General features: G+C 44.7%; 1 protein-coding gene across 1 annotated transcript in view; it reads right to left on the bottom strand.

Annotated features, from left to right (window-relative positions):
- Positions 1-18,779, bottom strand: part of CC2D1A (coiled-coil and C2 domain containing 1A) — a 149,059-nt gene that overhangs the window by 111,234 nt on the left and 19,046 nt on the right. The gene's annotated exons all lie outside the window — the stretch shown is intronic.

An 18,779-nucleotide genomic window follows, 5' to 3' on the forward strand; every position in this document is an offset into this window, starting at 1 on the left:
GGTCATGGGCTGGGAGGAGTTATTCCAGAAAATACCAAGAAAATACCAGGAAGACATCTGAAGTCAGAAGTGCCATAATCCATAAACACTGACATAATTTTAACAATATCCCATCCATAAACTTCATGGACTTTCCGTTAATTTGGTTAACAGCCAAAACATACCAGCCCTCTATGTTCACAGTAGATTGTTCCACCCAGCCCCCCAATGCTGTACCAGTCTCCTCACCATTTTCTGCTTCTCACCAGCAACTATGGGAAAATCCTTCCCACACGCATCAGCAAATTCTAGTTTCTAAGTCTAGGCAACCTTTTGAATTGCCCTTCACCATCCCAGATTCTGACATCCTGCTATGCTAAGAGAACCTTTCCCTTTTGACAGCTCACGGATCCGGCTTACTAGGGTAAGCATCATGAATTATTTTACCAATACAATTGCATATAGCTGTGTCAGAATCTGGGATTTTGTAAATATGTCTGGTTGGTTATTATAATGTTATCTTCTTGCAGGAAAAACCATAGAAAAAGTACAAGAGGATAAGAAAGCAACAACATATATACTGCATTTCGAATTTGTATCTGCAGGCTTCACATCAAGGAGGAGAATTTATTATTATTATTATTATTATTATTATTATTATTATTATTATTAAACTTTATTTGTGAAGCGCTGTAGATGTACACAGCGTTGTACAAAAAATCAATGAAATCGAAGAATATATAAAAAAGCCTGCCCATGGCGTACAATCTAAAGATAATAACAAATAGATAAAACAACAGATAATGTTATAAAATAGAATTGAATAAAAAGAAAGCAAGTTAAAAAGATCAAATAAGCCACAGTATACGTAAAAAATCTCTTCTCTATGGCTCCCTACCTCCTGCACTTGAGATTCCCAATGCTGGAGGAGTAACAGCCTGTGAAAGAGGAGTTGCTGTTGATATGGGGGGGCTGCTGTACACTTGGGGACAACATCTCCTTGGTCAGCTGATCTGTGAAAAATAGACAACTAGGCTGAAGACATGATGACAATTCCCCAAAATCAATCCATTGCTTTATTTATATTCCACCTTTTTCTCAAGCTGGGATTCAATGCGGGTAACAAAAAAGTAATAAACTATAAGAAAACACACATAGATAAAAACATGCAAAAGATAATATTAAAATGATAACAACAACGGAATTAAAATAATATAACATTTTACTTTAAAACAAAATTTAAAAATAGAACAATACCATAAAAAGCTTTTTTGTTGAGCTCTTTTGTTGAACTGGGAACTCTTTTGCAGTGAAACCACCTCCCTTATTAAGTCCAGTGTTCAGCAAGGGTAAGGAGCTATAGAATACCAAAGCTCTATCTTGCTTGCTCCCCACCCTGTGTCCCACCTGCAAGACCTAGAGTGTGCAGTTGCCACTGACCATGCTGGATGGGAATGATGGAAGCTGTAGTCAAACTAATTTGGAGAGTACCAGTTTGGGAAAGGTTTAATTATGCCATCAGAAACATGGGCGACTACCTACATATATTGCCATGTCATGTTAGTTTTGTGGACAGAAGAGAAAGCCACTGCTGTCTACCACAATCTTCTGTATGTCTGTTGAAAACTAAGTCCTAGTGAATTGAATGGTGCTTACTCTGAGGTAGATTTTTTGCACAGAAGGCTTAGAGGATCCTTGGAAGATACCTAAAGACAGATAGGCAGCTCCTTTAATGGTCTAGAATGAGTCTCCAGATCCTGGACTGCAACTCCCATTAAACCAAGCCAGTACTGTATAGGTAATGGTGAGGGATAACAGGGTTGTAGTCCAGAAACATCTGGAGGGCCATAAATTCCCAATGTCTGAGCTACAGGTTGAAACCTTTCCCTGTACGTAAGGAGCAAGGGATCAGAAGCAATCATTGTTCAGTGATTATTCCAGAGTTTTAGTACTGATACATGTTTTAGCTTTGCTTTAGCTAATAAAAGACAAGTCTGTATACTTACATATGGGGACAGAAGAAAGACCACATTCAAGAATTAATAAATGTCAAGTCACTTTTGACCAAAAATTGGACTGTTCTGCTCTACTTCAACACTGAAGTTTTGTACCAGAATACTAAGTAGGAGGCTAGGAGCCTACTACATTTACCAGCAAGAGAATTTGGCTTTTCCTTGCACAAACCCAACCCAGCTTACTTCCTTATGAACCTGTGCAAGTGACCACCATTTCAGTGAGGGCAGTCTAGGACCCATGGAAGTAAATGCAACCAAATTTTAATTCTTACCTGGAGGTGGTGGCAAACTGCTGAGGTCAACAATCTCTCCTTTATTCACAGAGGACAAAATTGGATCAAGGGTCTGAAAAACATGAATCATCAAATGCAGTTTGATCTTTCTGATCTTTTCAGGTAAAATTCCTAATATGATTAAAAAACAAACAAACAAGAAAAGCCAAAACCCTTCAAAGAATAACTACAGATTTAGAAAACTATGGCAAGTAATTGTAAACTGGCCAACCTTTCCCAGTGGGTGATTGGACAGCCTGTAAATAACAGTATGACATGGTACTGTATACTAAAGGAGTAACAGTTATGGCTTTATTTACTGCAACTCCCATCAGCCCTAGCCAGAAGAGCCAATGATGAAGGCTGTTGGAAATTGCAGTCTACCAGCATCTGGAGGGCAACATTCTTTAGCTCTATCCTACTGTCCTCCAATTACTGAGAAAAAACCAAGCTTGTAGCTGAACATATATTGCCAGATTAATTTCGTCTTTCCCATCTTGATATGGGGGGGGGGGGGACAAAATATCTTGACTGCAAGCTCCTACTATAATACCACCACCCAAACATTAGAGTGTCTGCATTTGTAGATGGATTTTGGCCGAACAGGTGTTCAGAAGTGGCTTACGCATGGCTAAATGGAGCCAGCTTTTGAACGTGCCCCTCCATTTGATCTTACGGTACCTGCCCAGGAGATCCAGCTGTCTCCCATTGTGCCATGATTCAGGTCATCTATCTGCTTCATAGGAAGTCTGCTCTAAGCCAGGGCTCTCTTTATTATGAAAATTCTAAAATTGGGTGGCTGGTAAAGTTCACCCTATAAACTGATCCCAAGCAAACGTGCCTATGTTTTGTATTGTACATGCCAACATCCACACCCAGGGAGTCACGCGATTGCTACCTTTTTATGTCAACTGGGAGCCCCTCTGTGAAGCCTCAATCATGGGGTCCAGACCCTTAGCCTGGCTAAGAACATCTTGGCTCCTTCAATGTCATTTTGCTCTTTGCTCGGAGGGCAGCCTGCATCAGTTGCTTTTTACGGGTTTCCAGGAAGGTCCTCTGCTGTTGAGCTAAAGGGGGAACGTGCAAGGAAAGAAGTGTCACAGTCACACCTATTTCTGAGTAGGCAGCAAGGGAATTCTGCCCTGAGTGAGGGATACACAGCACTACTTTAGTAGGTTAAATTTGGCAAGGGGTTTTTGTAGTACCTTTTAGACCTAACTATGTAGAAGAAGTTGTAGCATAAGCTTTAATAGACTCAATCGACCGGTACTCTTCAAAGCAATGTAGATGAAAGTAGACCAAGTATATGAAAGCTTATGCTAAAATTAATTTTTGCACTGCTATTCTCAAAGGTGCTAAAAGATCCCCTTGCATACTGATATTCCAGACCAACACAGCTGAATTACACCTCAGTAGGTTAGGTCACTCGTTCCACCTATGAGGGAAAGAGCCTTGGTTACACTAAGGATGGCATCCTATTCAGTATTTACAATGTCATAAACCACACTTATGATATTGAAAAAAAATGCAATTCAAACATACCTTGTGGAACTAATGTCGCTATCACAAAGCCTCCCAAACCCACCCTTAGCATCCAGGCAGCACACATCAAGCAGTTCTAAGACACCAGAGAGCTTTCCACACTATATCTCACTGGCAGGAGGTGGCTGGCTACACCATCATCAGCATGTCACTCACCAGCCACCTCAAAACTCCTTCAGCTGGTGCTGCTGCTGGCTTCTAAGGTGGAACTGGGGGAGGGGGCAAATTAGGAGACATGCCATGTCACTGTAGCTACCTCTGACATGCAGGACTCCACTGCAGTTATTAAGCATCATGAGGGAATATTTGCTCAGAGACAGGCCCATTACTGACTGTACTTATGCTAAGCAGCCTCCGAACCAAGGAACTTTAAAAGGAAAAAAATCCAGTCTCTGTTAGGCAACCACGTCTGAACCACTATAGCCATTATGATCAACACGGTGTGGCCTCTCCCAGCAGGACTGGGGAAATAAAAATAAAATAAAAGTGGACTCGCTTGTAGTACCTCTTACAGTGACTTTTGAAGCACTCTTAGCAGTCCCGGTTGTTTTAGAAGCCGCAGGGGCAGCTACCCGGCGACCGGTTTGGGGCGGCTGCTTCGGCTGCCGTGAGTTGACTGGTTTGGATGAAGCTGGGTGAGATCAGGCTGAAAACAATAAGGGAGAGACACTAATGACTTGCATTACTTAGACCATAAGCAATACTCTTGCACACAGTGAATACCCAGCGTATTACAGCAATTAGAGAAATCTAATGTTTTAAATGTTAAATGTTTTATGCTCTTAGAAAGCTTATTTTGTTATGGCCTTCGGCTAGTACAATAATGTAAATGTTAACTTGAGTTAGAGAAATCACAACTTTACGAGTAGCACGCATCTAACCCTAAAATCAAGGTGGTTATACTTACTCCAAACTAAACATCCTATCACTGTTACAAATGTTTAATCCACATTGAGCATGCACAAAGGAAAGCAGACCTTGACTGCATGTGGCACCTCTGATGCATTATGATATCAGAGAACAAGGATGTGGAATAGTGGACATTCGAGTGTTTATACAGTTCCATCATCTTTGCCATGCTGGTAAGACTGATGAGGCTGCAGTCCAGTAACATTTGAAGTTATGGTTATATTGCAATTTAGGAGAAGGCACAATCACATTCTGTTTGCAAACACTGATGCAGCATCTAACAGAAAGATAATAAAAATGGAGGAGCATTTTGTCCCATATTTTTCTCTTTATGGTCTAAATTTGCGATGAGATCATGATAGTAAGTCCAGGGGAACTTTTTTTGAAGTGTCCTCCATAGGGAATGCTTCTCCGCCTGACTGTTTTCCCAGTGTGGACACTTGGGTGGTTTTTAGGATTTGGCTGAAAACAGTCAAGACAGCTTTTTCAAACTCCCTGTGTTTGTTTTCAGAATCTACAGTTTTAGCATTTGTGTTTATTGGGATTCTATATATCTACTTGCCAACAGCAGGAGGACATGTCTCAGTTCAAGGCATCCAAAAGAAATATCCCTTCCTATGGGTGTATCCCCACTCCCCCCTTATAACAGTGTGATACCATTTTAACTACCATGGCTCCATCTTGGGAATTTTAGTTTCATTAAAATACTTGAATTCTCTGCTAAAGAGTTGCAGTGCTGTAGCTCAGTAACTTCTAAATACCTCACTACCCAACTACAGACCCAAGCTTAAACAGGATAGAGCTATGGTAGTAAAGTGGATAAAAAACACTTAATGTACAGTATGGATATATATTTCTGGATGTTTACCAGGCAAAGAGTGGCACCAAAGCACAACTCGCATTCTGCCAAAGCCCAGTGTGAGCCACAAAGAGATGATGGTCAATGTGATCATCAATTTAGGAAGGAACTGAGCAACCAGAATTTGTGACACATTGATTTTTAATAGCTGCATGATTAATTACTGCAAAGCTGCTTTGACAGCCAATGAAGAAACTGGTTAGAAGTATATACTTTTTAAAATAAAAACTAAAAACAAGGCTACTAAATACCTCCACAGAGTGGAGTGCCCAATTTGTCTGAATTTGTTCCTGGATATGCCTGATTTGCCAAACACCCTGGAGTTCCCTTTGGATAAGGGGGTTCCCTCTTCATATTCTGACCCTAGCTAACAGATGCAAATTTGTTAGCTTTTTTACTAACACATTTAAGATCTTCACAATTGCAAAACCCAACCTTTTTTGCCTTTCCGTACTTCATCTTCTTCTCGCTGACTAATTTCATAGCGTATTCAAGGGATTCCAGCAAAACTCTGATCTCCTGGGGAAGATTCTGTTCCTTGGATGGGAGGGAAACCTGCCAAAGATAGTAACAAACTAAAGTATTACTTATTTCCAAAAGGGGGGGAAGGAAGCTGCTTACAATGAAGACATCCGAGTCTCCCAAAGTGGCTACTAAGCCAACCACTTATGTTTAATGTTCTGTTTAAAAACCAATGTCCTAGGTCAAAGGATAGGCAAGCATTTGGACTGGTTTTTTCTTTGCTTTTATCCTACAGCGCTTTATAAATAAAGTTGTAATAATAAAATAATCATAGCTGGTTTTACTCTTACTTTTACATATGGTCTTGACTCGTTATTTGTTTTTTGCTTGCACCTTTATGATAAATTACTTGTATTGTATTTTAAAGCACTTGACTTTATTTTTTAACTTTTAAGGCATGAACTCTGTTTTCAGGCAAATAAAGTGAATGCATGCATGGTTACATCCCTTGACTACGGTAACATGCTCTACTGGGCTGCCTTGAAGAGTATTTGAAACTGCAGCTGGTCCAAAGAGCGTGGCCGGCTATAATAAGGGGCGGTTGACAGAGACCACACAATGCCCCTGTTGAACAGCTTCACTGGCTATCAGTTTGTTTCCAGCCACAATTCAACAGTGTTGGTTATGACCTGTAAAGCCCAATATGGCCCAGGTCCAGGCTATTTGCAAACCGTATCTCCCTGTGTGCGCCCAACCTGGGACTGAGATACCTGGAGAGGCCTTCTCTCAGTTCCACCACCATCACAAGCACATTGGTGGGGACACAAGAGAAGGGTCTTCTCGGGCTTCCCCTAGACACTAGCATTCCCTTTCCAGGGAGCCAGATTGTCCCTCTTCCTTGTCGTCCTCTCGCTGGCAAGGTTAAAATATTTCTTACACAGGCAGCGCTTTTAAAACAGAAAGTTTTAAAGAATGGGCTGGGCTGGGGTGCTGCAGTGTTTTAAAGTGTTTTAATCACTTATTCTTTTAATTGTATTATATTCTTTAACAATAATTTGTTTTAATATTGTAATAATTAATTCTATTTTATGTACCATTTGTGTATCGTAATTGTACTTTTGCTCTCATGATCTGTAAGCGCCTGAATCCCCGTTTTGCTCTCTTTAGAAAATGGGGCTATATTTGACTAAATTCCATTCATCCATTATTATTATGTATATTATTTTATTTATTATTATTATTATTGATGGATGGGAATTTAGAAAAATATTAGCCTACTTTCTAAAGAGACTGCCTGAGGTCCCAAGAAAGAAAGGATGATAAGGCACCTCTGTAGCCAAGCACACTCTGGCCCAGTACATACCGTTGGTTTGCGGCAGCCTGGGACAAATAGGGTGGAGCGTGCAGCATCTGCACACTCCAGAATGCTAGCACTATGGACGACACCATCTTTATGCGGCACCATCAATACAGGACATGCATGCATGATGCAAGCACGGCACAGCATCTGCACTCCAGCTGTCCGCGCTTCGTCATGGACGTGCGACAGGCATAGTCATGGTGTGCGGAGCATGCCACAAAAAGAACTGCTTTCGCAGTTTTTTTACTCCAGAGGGCGCCGCAGCAGTTTGGCTGCTGCAGCGTCCCTCTGGATAAAACGGGAGCCTCCAGTCTCCATTTCGGGGCAGTTCTGTCAAGTCCCTTTGTTATGAAAAAAGGGTCTAACACACTCCTCTTATAGAATCACAAACATTTGAGATGATAGTGCATCTGACACATCTGATTTTTTTGACACGCAGGGGAAAAATCACTCTGCAACCCTGCACATTGATCTGCCACACATCTCCAAGACATGAGTACAGAAGTATAAAATGAAATATAATTTTTATCCCATTCCCAGCATCATTTCTTCAGCGGCTTCTGCTCGGAATAGCTGAAATCTAGAAAACTTACTGTGCAACCCAAGCAACCACCCCAAAGTAAACAAACAAAATTGAGAAATTAATTACCAGGGGGAACAGGAGTCAGCAAACTCCACAGGTTTTCCCTGCCTTGTGAGCTTTGATGGCTTCTTGATATTGCTAGTGGAGAGAAAAAAAGTGAAACTGAAAAATTTATTTGAAATATGGTCTTTGAGAACACAATCTTGTAAAGCACTTTTTGGGCTAGTAATAAATAATTATTGAGTACTGAGTTATTAGTTACATGTATATCCCACTAGTTCCTCTTATCATCTCATGGTCACATGTGTGCTCTCTTCCTATTTACCTTCCCAGAAATCTGAGTGTTGTACAGGCTAAGGAGAGTGATTGGCCAAGGCTACTTAGTGCGTCTCCTGGCTCAAGAGACTCAGGATTCTAGACTTCTCTTCATAAGACAGAAAGAGACAAGTTAAATCATGATGCAATCACAGCAAACACAGGTAAAAATGACTGTAACCTATAGGCGTAACATTCAGCAAGAAATCTAGTAACACTGCCCATAAAGGAAGCAATGACTCTGGTTTTGGCACACCTTACCTTCACAATCCGTTCGTGCATTCTAGCCTTCCTGTCATTCCTTGCTCTTTGCTTGTGCAGCTGCTGTCTTGATCTCTCCATCCTTTGCTGCAGGGCCTCCATCATATCTGAGGAGGTGGAGGTACATCTGGAAACAAGGCCAGAATGCTAATAGTGACATGTGTACAGTCAAGTGTGATGTACATGCACATATGTCTCTTTTTGTCATAGTGTAAGGTAATGTTCTGTAGTCCTTTGTGCAATATCCAATCCATCCCTCATTCTGCAGCTGTCAAGCCTTGGAAGGAGCCACTGCTGCTGCTGACTAATGGACAGGAGAGGAAGAGAGGGAGGACAGTTCAAATGTTGTAGCTCTAAGGAGAAGAGATTGGAGGGTGCACTCACTGTGAGCACACCCCCATTTCCTTCTACCATGGTAGTGGGATGAGCAAATTCCTCATGTCTGACTTGCTTCCCTGCCTCCTCTCATCCATACTGATCACCCAGCAGCAGATTTGACAGCTTTGGGAGGGAGTTTGGACGAGCCAAGTGGTGAGAGATAGCCCCTTGTACCACCATAACCCCACCAAATGACATACACAAGGGGCAGACAATGAAACTATGCAGGTGGAGCATTACATTCTACCTGCTTACTGTCAGAAACATCTCCACAGCCCAATACAACTACTCCATATTCCCATCCACTGTAGTACTGTTATATTATTGTTGTATGTTTAAAATTGTAGTCTGCCAGCTTGCTTTGCTATGGGGGTTTGGGTGCTTTGGCGGATACTGCCATAGGTCTGGAATGCACGTTAATAGTAAGAGACATCTGCATGATCTCTCCAAGGTCACCTGCTTCTCAGCCTGGGAAAGGCAAACAGGAGGAGAGGTAGTGGGGAGAGAAGGGGGAGAGTAAAAAAGGTGGGCGGCCAGCCAGGAGTGCTTTTAACTGAGGCTTGAGATTTTGCTTTTCCGAGTTCACCTAAAAAGTCTGTCTGCTCACTTTCATCATATCTCAATAAACTTCACTTCTTTTAAGCAAGTTGCTGTTGGAGATTATGTTGCAGTGTTGGATCTTACAGTTAGTGAACTCTTGCGTATTCTTTGTCATCATGACCGGGTTGAAGGTCAAGTTGACCCCTCCGACCTGGAGCTCGGATGTGGTGAGGAAACCGAGGCTCGGGACGAGGGAAAAGGTGGCGTCGAGGGACGCCAGGAAGCCCCGACCAAGACGGGACCGGCGCGCGGAACAACCAGAGGCCTGGTGGTATGCCGCAGGGACCGGAAGAACCGCGCCGGGCTGGCAGATTGACGGCCTGGGCCAGGATTGGGGGAAGCTAGTGGCAAGCCCGGAGCTGAGGACTTAGCGGAGGAGGTGAGAGTCGAGTACGACCTCCGCCCAACTGAAGGAGATGCATGGCCACCCTGATGCACAAAGAAGGGAAAGAAACCGAGCCAGGAGGCCGGAAGGAACCCGTAGCTACGCCGCCCGAGCAGCCCGTCGGCTGGACCTGGAGGCGGACTCGACGGCGGAGGAGGACGAAGAGTCCAGGGCTCCAGGCCGCCCTCTCGTCGGCGAGGCGCGGGAGGAACCGCACGCAGTCACCGTGGGAAGCAAGAGGCACTGCGGGAGCTGCTGGGCGAGCTGGAGGCTAAAGTTCAACGGAGAACCGGAGCAGCTTCCCTTCTTCCTCGCGCAGGTGGCGGACACATGCGGGCGAGATGGGGATACTTCCCGGATGAAGCCGAGAAGGTGCGAGTGTGGACGGCGGATGGAGGGCCAACGGCCTCAGTGGTTGGTGCGCTGTATATGTGTGGCTCCGAGTGAGGTCCTGGATGCCTTCATGACGGCTCTTCGTGCAGGTTCGATTGACCCATTCCGCGCTGGATCGGGCGAAAGCCAGTTCGCCACCTGCAGCAGGGAAGCAGATCGGTGCGCCGAGTAGTGATGGAGTTCGGAGGGTGGCATCCAATATTACGGATATCCGGCTCGATGATGAGCCGCCCGTTACAGGATGGCTCCGCGCAGAACTGCCTGTAGTGGATCCTGATAAGGAGTCGCCCACGAACCTCCAAGACCGGATTCGTTGTGCTGGGGAGGCGGAGGCTACAAGGGCGCGGACTCAAGCTGGCCAAGCAGCGGGGCGGCTTTCCAGCAAGGGAAGGCGGCAGCGCTCCAGACGAGATGGCAAACCAAGCTACGGCGGAGGTGGAAAAACAACGCAGGATGAAACTTGGCTCTGTTTTGCGTGTGGAAAGAAGGCCACCTGATTGCTGCCTGTCCGGAGAGGGCCACCGTCAAAAATGCTACCAAGCGGCGGCAAACCGGCTCGGAGGGTAGCGGAAAGGGGCAGCCGGCCAGGCGGCGCGCCGGCAGGTGCCGTGACAGTGCCCCAGCTGTACCGGCTCCGGACAATGACATCCCGGACTTGGTGATTGCTGGGTTTCCATATATTAACCTGAAGTTAAATTGGGACATAAAATAAACGGGCTACCGAGCCCATGTGGCGGCTCTAGATAGGGATGCACCCGAGTCTGATCAGTGAAGACTGGTGCAATCTCTCCAGATAAATGGAGCCTTTGACCAGAGACCATCCCTTTCCTGCAGATGGATTGGACAGTCATTTGGGGGACAACCCAGCAGCCACCAGGACGGAGAGACTTACTATACAGATTGCCCAGGACACTGGGATCCATCCGGTTTGTGTTGTGTCCTTACCAGGGGTGTGATCTAGTGTTGGGCATAGACTGGCTGCCTTTCACAACCCATACATCAATTGGAGAACAAAACAGTTGGTGTAACGACCCGGGTGTAGCAAACATGTGGCTTTGTCGGGAAACCCTGGGGAGGGAAAACCCAACCGAGCCCACAGCGGTGACTGTATATGGCCCTTCCAAAAGCGGTCTTCAACCAGGTCTTTCAGGAGATGGGGAAATTCCCATGGCGTTCCTACCAGGACTGGGGGGCGCGCGTTTGCGGAAACGGAATGTGCCTCCTGCCGCCCCACCGGGACACTGACTGTGCTATTAATGACACCCGTGGCCCGCTCCCCAACCTAAACTTTAATCAATGACTCCTAGGGAGAGGAACCTTGAAGAGTTCATCAATAAGAATTTGGCTAGAGGCTTTATTCGCCCCTCCAAGTCTCGTTTGGGGCACCGGTGTTCTTTAGAGAAAAGAAAGATGGGACCCTTCGATTGGTAAACAGACTATAAAAACTGAATGCTATCAGCCCGTGTAGCAAATACCATCTGCCATTAATGAAGGACATGCTGAGCAGGTGGCCGACAGGGGAAAGTTTTCACCAAGTTGGACTTGAGGAGCTTACTTTCGAGTAAGGATTAAAGAAGGGGATGAGTAAACAGCCTTCCATTGCCCTTAGGGGCTTTTGGTACTTATCCTCCTTTTGGACTTCTCTGGAGGACCTTCTTGTTTTATGCGCTTATACACGAAGTTTTAAACTGCAAGACCTGTTGTACGGATGGGGTTCTGGTGTATTGGAAGATATACTTATTTATAACCAGACCTGTCCAGCCATGTAAAATTGGTGCGCAAGGTGTTGCCAAAGACTGTTGCGCTAACAAAACGTCGTCAACTGTCCAAAATGCTTGACATTCCCTACCGACAACTTGAGTTCTTGGTTATAGATATCCACTCAGGGTCTGCAGCTGGACCCACACAAGGTCCAAGCGTCCTGAATTGGCCGCAACCCAACAACCCGCAAACAGGTGCAAAGGTTCTAGGGTTTGTAATTTTTATAGACAGTCATTCCCAAATTTGCTCAAATGCATTCCCATCACAAACTTGCTGAAGACCAAAGTGAGGGCGCACTTCGGGGGGCCCTGCCACTGTTGAGGAACAGGCGGCCCGACAGAAAACCCTCTTACAAGGTGGAATGGACTAAGGAGTGCACTGAGGCTTTTGTGCAATTAAAGAAACGTTCAGCACTGGAGCCTGTGTTAAGCAACCCAGACCCGAACAACTTTTTGTGGTGCAGTTGGACGCCTCGGACGAGGCCGTGGGGGCAGTGCTTGTTGCCAGAGGGCAGTGAAGGCAAATGAGGCCCTGTCGCCTACCTTGTCTAAAGCGCTTTGTTCGACCCAAGGCCGGTTGCCATGCTGGGAGCGTGAGCATATGCCATTAAAAGGGCGTTAGAGGTGTGGAGGCAATTTTTGGAGGGGACTCACACCCTTTTGAAGTTGGACTGATCACCGAACTTAGAGCCTGCCAACCCCCAAGCTTTGACTCCCAAACAGAGCGATGGCGAAAGAATTTTAAAGTTCAATTTCACCATAAATTCTTTCCTGGAAAGACAAGTGCTTGCCGATGGTTGTCCCGAATGCCATGGTCGGGACACAGGAACGGGGGAGCTACAGACTCTGTTCTCCTCAAAACAATTGGGGCTAGGTGGACCACCGCTCCCGCCAAGAAGGAACGGAGTCTCGCTTAGAACCTAACCCTATGTTGAGGGAATTTTGGAAATTATGAGACTGATGAGGAGTTGACAAGCCTAAAAAACCCAACCTCCAATGTTCTGACAGGGGGTAGGACCAAAGATGGGAAAGTTATGTGCTGAAGCCTGCAGGGCGAAAGTTCTTGAACTTTGTCATGATGTCAAAGCTGCGGACATGGGGGTTTGTTAAAACCTGGGTGACCCTGAGTGCAAGTATTGGTGGCCCAATGCTCGTAAGGAATTGAGGCTTATGTCGGGTGTTCATCTGTGCCAGAGCCAAACCTCACACAGGCAAGCCAATTGGCCTATTACAACCTGTGGAGACTCCATCCAGACCTTGGCAACACATTGCAATGGACTTTATTACGGACTTGCAGAAAGCAAGGGCAAAGACACCATTTGGGTTATTACAGACTTGTTCTCCAAACAGGTACACTATGTGGGTTGTCAACGGGGGTCCCTCTGCATCCAAACTGGCTGACCTTTTTATTGAAAACATATACAAGTTGCTTGTTTACCAGACAAGCTCTGTTGACCGCGGATCATCTTTCACTTCAAATTTTGGGGTGCTTACAGATTAAACTGGGGTGCATTGGCCTTTAGCTCTGCTTTTCCCCACAAACGACGGTCAGCCGAAAGGGTTAATCGCTTCTGGAGGTATATTTAATGGTTTTTTTTTACTATGTCTTACCTACAAGCCAACACACACCTACAACTGGATGGACTTTGCTACCCCATGCGTAGGTGGCATTAACGTATCTAGTCATCCAGCCATTGGATGTCTCTTTCAAGTGGTGTTTGGCTATGAGCCCAGGGTTATCCCTCGCTATCCCCTGAGCAAAGGATCCTGTGCCAGTGGAAAGTGGAGGCCAACTATTGGGACAGTTGGCCTAAATGAGGCGTGCTTTAAGCAGGCCAAATTGGACTACAAGCATTTTCGATCAGCACAGGAAGTCTGGTTGGGACACCAGGAGGGAGACTGGGTGTTTCTGTCCACAAGAACTTAAAGTGTAGAGTGCCTTGCAAAAATTAGGCCCAAGTTTGTGGGTCCTTTTGCCTGTAAAAAGACTGGTTAGTGAGGTGACTGCGCGTTGGACCTTCCTAAGATGTACAAACAATTAACCCCACCTTTCATTTCAGCCTGCTGAGCCTGCTGGGAAGCGGGACTGAGATGAAACTGAACGAACCTGCTCCTTGCCTTGCTCTTGAGGGGGAAGAACATTTGAATTATAAAGATTTGGACTCTAGAATTGTAGGGGGGGCTTGGAAATCTGGTGCAGGAAGGCATTTTCCAGTTGATATGGCTGAATGGGTGGGGGTTAACATGTAAATGCTGAAAAATTGATTCATGAGTTTCATTTGGCCTACCCTGACAAGCCTAATTGGATAAATAAAGTTTGGGAAGGCAGAGTGTCAGAACTCCAAGCCAAAACTAATCATATTCCCATCCACTGTAGTTACTGTTCATATTTATTGTTGTAATGGCTTAAAATTGTGTCTGCCAGTTGCTTTGCATGGGGGTTGTGATGCTTTGGCGGATAATTGCATAGGTCTGGAATGCACTGTTTAATTAGTAAGAGACATCTGCAGAGCTTCTCCAAGGTCACCTGCTTTTCTCAGCCTGGGAAGCAACAGGAGGGAGAGGTGTGGGGATAGAAGGCGGGAGAGTAAAAAAGGGGGGCCAGCCAGAGTGCTTTAACTTAGGCTTGAGATTTGCTTTTCAGAGTTCACTAAAAAGTCTGGTCTGATCACTTTCATTCATATCTCAATAAACTTCACTGCTTTAAGCAAGTTGGCTGTTGGAGATTATTGTTGAAGGTTGTGGATCTTACATTATCTTAGGATCTCTGCCAAAGGAGTGATGTTATTCTTGCATTAAACGAACACCCTAAAAAGGAACCTGGAAATAACTATAAGAAGAGTGTTTTATGCCTTATTCTGTACTTCCACTAGCATTACAGGCACCCCTGATTCCATAATATTTAGGTCACTGGGGTGTTTAACCCGAGCCTCGCTGTTCTATTTCATACCACAATGGAACTCCCCCCCCCAGTAGTTCAGTGAACAGGTATAGTTCATATAGCACACAGGTTCGTACACAAACTGTACCTGTTCACTGAACTACGGGGGGGAATTAAAGCTGGCCTGCAAGTTTATAGGTCATGGGCTGGAGGAGTTATTCCAAAAATACCAAAAAATACCAGAAGACCATCTGAAGTCAGAAGTGCCATAATCCCCTAAACCTGACATAATTTTAAACAATATCCCATCCATAAACTTCATGGACTTTCCGTTAATTTGTAACAGCCAAAAATACCAGCCCTCTATGTTCACAGTGATGTTCCACCCAGCCCCCATGCTGTACCAGCCTCCTCACCATTTTCGCCTTCTCACCCGACTATGGGAAAATTCTTCCCACACGCCTCAGCAATTCTCAGTTCAAGTCTAGGCAACCTTTGAATTGCCCTTCACCTCCCAGATCTGACTCCTGCTTGCTAAGAGAACAAAAAAAAAGTTTTCTCACACATAGAGTCAAGGGGAGGGAGAAGAAGTCACAGCTGACTGTAGGAGATAAATGAACTAGAATAAATAACATGTAGTTGACAACTTGTGGGTTCGTGGATGCAATCCCTGGAATGGAAACAATCCAAGGGAGCAAGCAATCTTTCCTCACTCTTCTGTTGACAGGTTTCTATACAAGAAAACCCACTATCATATGTTCATTTGGCCTGAGGTATGGTTTAAACAACTGGCATCCATGTATACATATGTCTAAATGGCAAGTTAACAAAATCTTACTCACAGTGCAACAGAATTACACAAAGCCACTAGTGAAAATCAAGCCATCATTTGGGGTAATTCATACATAACAGTAAACTACTCTCAGTGTTCAATTAATGCCTGCCTTCATTATCTTCTAAATATCCCCCTTTACCTTGAACTTTACTGGGCAGGGAGGCTAACTCTGCTTCCCTTTGCCAGTTGGAAAGCCACTGAAGACCTAGTATTTAGCCACCATTCAAAATAAACTCATCACCCACTCACTCTTGATTACAAGGTCTCTTGCGGCTGAGGCAGATGGCCCAGAATGACCAATCTGGTCATGATCGCTCTGGGATTGTGGTAACCTTATGGCCTGCTCACCAAGTGGGCCTCTGCCATGGTCCCAAATGGGCCACTGGTAGGAGTGGATTAAATCAGCTCCTTTTGCCAGTGGCTTCGGACAGCCTGGAAGCTGCACTATTTGGTCTGTCAATATATTTGGGCTGATTCAAAGAAATGGGACCTTAGAAGCCAAGATGATCAAATTGAGACTGGCCATATAATGAGAAGGCATTATCTGGAAAATACAATAATACTAGGAAAAGTAGAGGATAAAAGAAGGAGAGGAGACCGCATGCCAAATGGATCGACTCAGTCGGGGGGGACAGGAGCATGGGCTTGCAGGAACTAAGTAGAGAAGTGGAAAATAGGGTTTCTTGGAGGTGTCTCATCTATAGAGTCACTCAAGGGTAAATTACAACAACAAAAAATATCCTTGGGGAGTGCAAGGCCCAAAGGATCAAACTCTATGCTAATAATTTTGCTCCACGTACACATGAAGTGGGGACAAGGGGGGAGTGTTCAGGTGAAGGGAGCTGACTCCTAGTCCTGGTCTTTTGCTTCACCATCTGTTAATCGATCCAGTTTATACCAAACATGAACTGGATGGGATCAAAATGACTGAAGCATCATAATGTGGGTTGTTATAGTGCTCCACACTTCATGTATATTAACACTCCCTGCCACACACAAATGCACACATTATACATAAATAGGGAATACAGTTAAACAACCACTACGGCTGCTGCTATTGTGTCCATTTTCATAGAATCATATAATCATAGTTGGAAGAGACCACAAGGGCCATCCAGTCCAAACTCCTGCTATACAGGAACTCACAATCAAAGCATTCCCAACAGATGGCTATATAGCCTCTTTTTAAAGACTTCCAAAAAAGGGGACTCCACTATGCTCCAAGGGAGTGTGTTCCACTGTCGAACAGCTCTTACTGTCTACAAGTTCCTCTTAATGTTTAGGTGGAATTTTGTTCCTCTTTAAGATCTCTGTTAGATCAGAGCCTAGTTCCAGCTAACTCAGTCTCCTGTTTCTAACAGCGGTCAGCCGAATGCCTCCAGTAAACCCATCAGCTTACCTTGAAGATCACAAGCTATACTGTATTATTTCTAAAACTTAGAGGAGCTATCTTTTTGGACTATGACCCTCAGAATTCCACAGCCAGCATGGATAGTAGCCATGTCAGTAGCAGGGGTTCTGGGACATGTATTCAAAAAATTAAGATTTCCAAGTTCTGATTATTTCTTCCTAGGATCTGGTAGGAATGATTCTGATGATGCCAAAGAGATAGTTGCAATGAAGAATGAATGAACCAAATTTCTTAATACACCAATCAGCCAAGGATAAAAGTTTTAAAAGACTGAAAAGAAACTATTTCACAGAACCAGACTCTTCTTGGCAAATGGGAAACTGTTGTCCTGGGGCTTATTCCAGAATAGATATACATAGAATTGAGCTGTATTTTGTATATTTGATGGAAAAAAATGTCTAAATTAATTAGATTTCCCCCACTCTGCCCATAGACAAACCTACCACTGAAATGAGGCCCATGAGATTCTTTCCAAACTGGAATTCAACTTCCAGGCCAGAAAAAGGTTTTCCACCTGTGCTTTATATTTTTAAGATAACCTTGCTCTCCTGGATTCCTACTAATTGGCAGAAGAGGTGACAACATCTTCAAAGCTTGCTCCACTACCTCGTGCTGCTGCCTCATCAGTTTCACAAGCTCCGCATACTGGGCCGCTGTTTCCGGGGAGATATTGGATCCACGACGCTGCACAAGCATGAAGTCCTCCTTGTTCACAGGAGCCTGAGGCACCTGAAGGAAGAAAGTAAGCAGAGGAAATCAGCTCCAGAACCACCCCCACAAAAGAGGGCCTGGCCGAACAGGTTGTGTCAGAAGTGGCTTAAGCATGGCTAAATGGAGCCAGTCTTTTGAACAGTGCCCATCATTTGATCTTACGGTACCTGCCCAGGAGATCAGAGCTGTCTCCCACTGTGCCATGATTCAGAGTCATCTTAATCTGCTTCATAGGAAGTCTGCCTCTAAGCCAGGGCTCTCTTTATTATGAAATAATTCTAAGTAATTGGGTGGCTGATAAAGTTCCACCCTATAAACTGATCCCCAAGCAAATGTGCCTATGTTTTTGTATTTGTACATGCCAACATCCACACCCAAGGGAGTTCACAGATGATTGCTTACCTGTGTTATGTCAACTGGGAGCCCATTCTGTGAAGCCTCAATCATGGGGTCCAGACCCTTAGCCTGGCGTAAGAACATCTTGGCTCCTTCAATGTCATTTTGCTGCTTTGCTCGGAGGGCAGCCTGCATCAGTTGCTTTTTACGGGTTTCCAGGAAGGTCATCTGCTGTTGAGCTAAAGGGGGAAAGGCAAGGAGAAAGAAGTGGCACAGTCACACCTATTTCTGAGTAGGCAGCAAGGGAATTCTGCATGAGTGAGGGATACACAGCATACTTTAGTAGGTTAAATTTGCAAGGGGTTTTTGTAGTACCTTTTAGACTAACTATGTAGAAGAAGTTGTAGCATAAGCTTTCATAGACTCAATCGACCGGTACTTCCTCAGAAGCAATGTAGATGAAAGTAGACCAAGTATATGAAAGTTTATGCTAAAATTACTTTTTGCACTGCTATTCTCAAAGGTGCTAAAA

This window comes from Sceloporus undulatus, chromosome 2 (genome assembly GCF_019175285.1).
Source record: "Sceloporus undulatus isolate JIND9_A2432 ecotype Alabama chromosome 2, SceUnd_v1.1, whole genome shotgun sequence".
Classification (NCBI taxonomy): Eukaryota; Metazoa; Chordata; class Lepidosauria; order Squamata; family Phrynosomatidae; genus Sceloporus; species Sceloporus undulatus.